A 4412-nucleotide genomic window follows, 5' to 3' on the forward strand; every position below is an offset into this window, starting at 1 on the left:
ATCCAAATTTTGGTATGATATTTTACCATTGGAATTTTAACTAACCCAGTCAACTCTTGTCTGATACTTTTTTCTCTCCAGTATAAGGCTTTACTCTTACATGCTTGCTTTTTTTATTCCCCTAATGAGCCAAACTGGATAATGGAAGGGATGCTTGATACTCTCTTTCCTTCTCTCCCATGAGCCTAAGCGTTCAGCATACCCTTAAAAAGGCAGCAAACTACTTTCTTTCTGTTGGTCCTGACAAGTCCTCTTACATTTCTCCATACCTACCTTCTCTGAGTCTTTAAAATTGCAGAAGAGGTTTAGGTGATAAAAAGATGACATTCCCTAGGGAATGTGTTTTTGAAGCAACCTGGCCAACTAGTCCATTTCTGTCTGAAATGGCAGAAAAGAAGCCTACATCTTTAAGTTGGACTGGGCTTCCATAGTTCATATGGTCTAGGTGTTTGACATTAAATAAGTAATGGGGTTTATTTATTTGTAACATTTGTAGATGGAGAATCTGATGTCTAGGCAGGTAAAGTGACAAGTCATATAGTTGGTTGATGGTAGAGCCAGGCGGTAAACTCAGGTCACCTGAATGTCAGTTTAGGGTTCTTTCTGTTATACCATGCTCAGGGCATCTAGTACCTGGATTTCTGTAGCTCATTAAAAAATGTCTTCCCAGAGAAGCCTGTACTAAATTCCTGAAATGTAGAATACAGAAAATTTGAAGACAGCTTAAGGGTCCTGGGCTGCTTCTATTTGTTAAGTCATTGTATTTCCTATGAAACATTCTATTGTGTTGTCACATTAAGAAGATAAAATTATATATTTCAGCTATAAGAGTGATTGTTTTTCTTTTTTTAAATTTCAAAATATTAAGGGAGTACAAATGTTTTAGGTTACATGGGTTACTTTTGTAATGCTTGAGTCTCGGCTATAGGTGTGTCCATCACCCAAATAGTGTTCATTATACCCATTAGGTAGGTTTTTGCCCTTTCCCTCCTCCCTTCTCTCCTCTGGTTGATTTTCGCTGAGTGTTACTTACCTATGTATACATGTGTGCTCACCAGTTAGTTCCAATTTAATAATGAGTATACTTGGTGTTTGTTTTTTTCATTCTTGAGATACTTCATTTAGGAGAATGATCTTCAGTTTCATCCAGCTTGTTGTAAAAGGAATTAATTCATCTTTTTATGGTTGAGTAAGTACTTCATGGTATACATATGCCACATTTTATTAATCCACTCATGAATTGATGGACACTTGGGTTGACTCCACATCTTTGCAATTATGAATTGTGCTGCAATAAACATTTGAGTGTATGTGTCTTTTTAATGAAAAGTCTTCTTTTCCTTTAGGTAGATAGATACCCAATAGCAGGATTGTTGGATGGAATGGTAGGTCTACCTTTAGTTCTTTGAGGAATCTCCATACTGTTTTCCACAAAGGTTGTACTAATTTGCAGTCCCACCAACAGTGAGTATGCATTCCTTTCTCTCTGCCTGCACATCAGCATCTATTCTTTTGGACTTTTTTAACACATTAACTGCCATGTGAGTTGTATTTAACTCACACTAGTTTTGAGCCTGGGGCATCATGAAGCATATGTAACTCACAAGTCTCTTCATCTTGAGAGCTGGGTGAACTATTTTTTTTCACCATTAAAACAAAAAAACATTTTTCATTTAAAAAAGTATTTAGAACACATAAAACAAGGCAACATCTATTCCTTTTTCTTGTCTTCTGGTATGGGATCTGTTGGTGGCTCCTCCACTGTGGCACTGTTGCTCTCTGAGCCGGTGTTGCTGTCGCCGGTTCCTTCCTCTGCCGTACTGTCGATCCCCTCCTGCCCACTCTCCTTGTTCTCAGGAGTTGACGTGCCTTCTTCACCATTCTGTTGGCTTTCTGTTGTTTCTTCAAGGTGTGTTTCCTCTGTCTCCATTGGAATGTTCTCGTCATCTTTCTTTTCCTCAGCTTTATTTGCCACTTGCTCTTCCTCAGGAACAATGCTGCTCTGACTGCGCTCCACTTGCTCTGCTGCCTCTTTTTCCCTTTCCTCCTGCCTTTTGCGGGCTTGCTCCTCTGCCTGTGCAATCTCAGCTGCAATCTTCTCCATATCCACTTCCACCTTTAGACCGCACAACCTTTTATGTTCATTGTTAAATGAATCTGTGCTTTCCAGGAATTTCCTCTTCTTTTCCTGATGTCGTTCCTCTTATTTGAAGAAGTTCAGCCTTTAGTTTGCGCTGATGAACCATTAAAGATTGGACCTGTCGTTTGAGGACCTGCATTCTAGCTGTCGTGACAACTGACCGGACGTCTGGCACCACACTCTCACTAAGGATTTCACTGATGAGGTGGTAGTTTCTCTGGAAACGGGCAGTGGCTATATGCTTCATTGAAAAGCCATCATTATAATCATCTGGATCTTCAGCAGGCTGAATGCTTATGTACGGTTCTCCTTTCTCCATGCGAGACTGTGTCTGTCGACTTTCTTCCTCTAAAGCAGCTTTTGTACGACTTTTTGCATTTATGTAAGCAAGGTAAGCGGGGGAATTATGATAGGCCTTCATAGATTCATTGTACTCTATCTTTTCTGCTTTGTATTCGTTTAAATATTCTTGTTTCTCTTCATCAGTGAGATCTCGCCACATGCCACCAATAATCTTGCCAATCTCCCACAACTTTAGGTCAGGGTTAGAAGCCTTTACTTGGTCCCAGACCTTTCTGCTGTACCTCCTGTAGGGCATCAGCGGCTTATCTGGTGGCTTTGGGGGTTTTGGAATCAGAATACCAGAGGATGCTGTGGCCCGGCTGTTGGTGCCTGGGTTCCCTCCCAGCCTGTAGTTGTTGTAGGCGAGATGACTGTATGGATTGTATCCCACAAACCCTGGTGTGCTGGACATTTGTGTTGCAGGCTCTGGGGTAGGAGGTGGGGCATAAGATGGCCTTTTTGACATTTTGGAAGATTAAGTTCTCAGTTCCTTAAGATTGAATCTGAGACACCGCAGGCAGAAAAAGCGCAGGCAGCTCTGGCTTCGCTTTCCTTTGTCAGGCGCATGCCCCGCCCCTCGGGGTGAACTATTTTGCAAGTCACCTATAACTCAACACAGAAAGCAACAACAAAATAATTAATTTTTCATTAAATTAGAAAGAATTGTTTTATTTTAGAAGTTTTTATTCTATTTTCATAATAAAACACCGTGGCCCCCAAGGAATTTTTTTTCCTAGTGTAGCAGTCAATGTGTTAATAAAAGCCACTCTAACTGGGTAAGGTGATATCTCATTATGGTTTTAATTTTAATTTCCCTGATGAATTATGTTGACTTTTTTATCTTTGTAATTGGATAGCACAGAGTGGGCATGCAATGAAATGTTTCTTGAATGAATGATTGATACATATTATTCATACACACATACACATTATTTCAGGAATTAACAAATGACTTCTAAACCTTCCATACATTTTATATCTATGACTAATTGTGCTGTGCCTTCCCTTCCCTTTTATCCCAAGAGTGAGACTATAACAAAACAGGTGCTGACTTAATATCTTCAATTCAGAATAAGCTTATAGTAAGCAAAAGAATTTAGAGGAGGGCAACCATGAGGGAAAAGGAGACTTGTAAGACTAGATGAAGGAATGAGGATTATTTAATCTGGAGAAGAAAAAAATTCACAGGGAACATGGTAGTTACTTTCAGAATTGTCATGTGGGAAAAGGGCTAGACTGATAATATATGTCTCCAAAGGGCTAAATGAGAAACAATGAGTGGAAATTAGAAAGGAACAAATCTCACCTAGATAAAAGTAATAATTTTCCAACAACTGTAGGGAGGGGGTTTCAAAAACAGCTACCTTAAGGGGTAACAGACTTCACTGGATTTATTAAAGCAATGATATTGAAAAATGAAGTTCCGCTTTATGATAAAGATAGTAGAAACACATGGCTTCTGAGCCTATTTGCAAATCTGAAATTTTCTGATAAATTTCTGATGGCAAAGAGCAAAAAAGTCTGTGCCTCAAGATTTAATCTGATTTTTGCCTGACTTATTTTATTATTCTTTTATTTAATAATCCTTAAATATGTTCTATGCAGAATTCAGTACAATATACCTGCATAGTCTTATAAATGTCCAGAAATAGCTATACTTGTCCTGAGTCTTGACCATGTTTTGTGGCAATGTGTAGGTCTTGGGATCTCTATTATTCTCAAGAGCTCCACTGTACCTGGACTAAAAATATGACTGAATTTTCATAACTCTCCATGGACTTCACTCCTTTTCCCTATTTATTTCCAAATGTGGCATGCTAGATTCATCAGTTGAAATCATCATATTGATATTGATTTAAAATAAAGGTAAGATACAACTAGAAATCAAAATTATAAAAATCTTGGGTGATTTTTAATTACCCATATTTAG

General features: G+C 38.6%; 1 pseudogene; it reads right to left on the reverse strand.

Annotated features, from left to right (window-relative positions):
• Positions 1–1711: 1711 nt before the first annotated feature.
• Positions 1712–2972, reverse strand: LOC105859853 (SWI/SNF-related matrix-associated actin-dependent regulator of chromatin subfamily E member 1 pseudogene; annotated as a pseudogene).
• Positions 2973–4412: the final 1440 nt, after the last annotated feature.

This window comes from Microcebus murinus, chromosome X, assembly GCF_040939455.1.
Source record: "Microcebus murinus isolate Inina chromosome X, M.murinus_Inina_mat1.0, whole genome shotgun sequence".
In the NCBI taxonomy this organism is placed as follows: Eukaryota; Metazoa; Chordata; class Mammalia; order Primates; family Cheirogaleidae; genus Microcebus; species Microcebus murinus.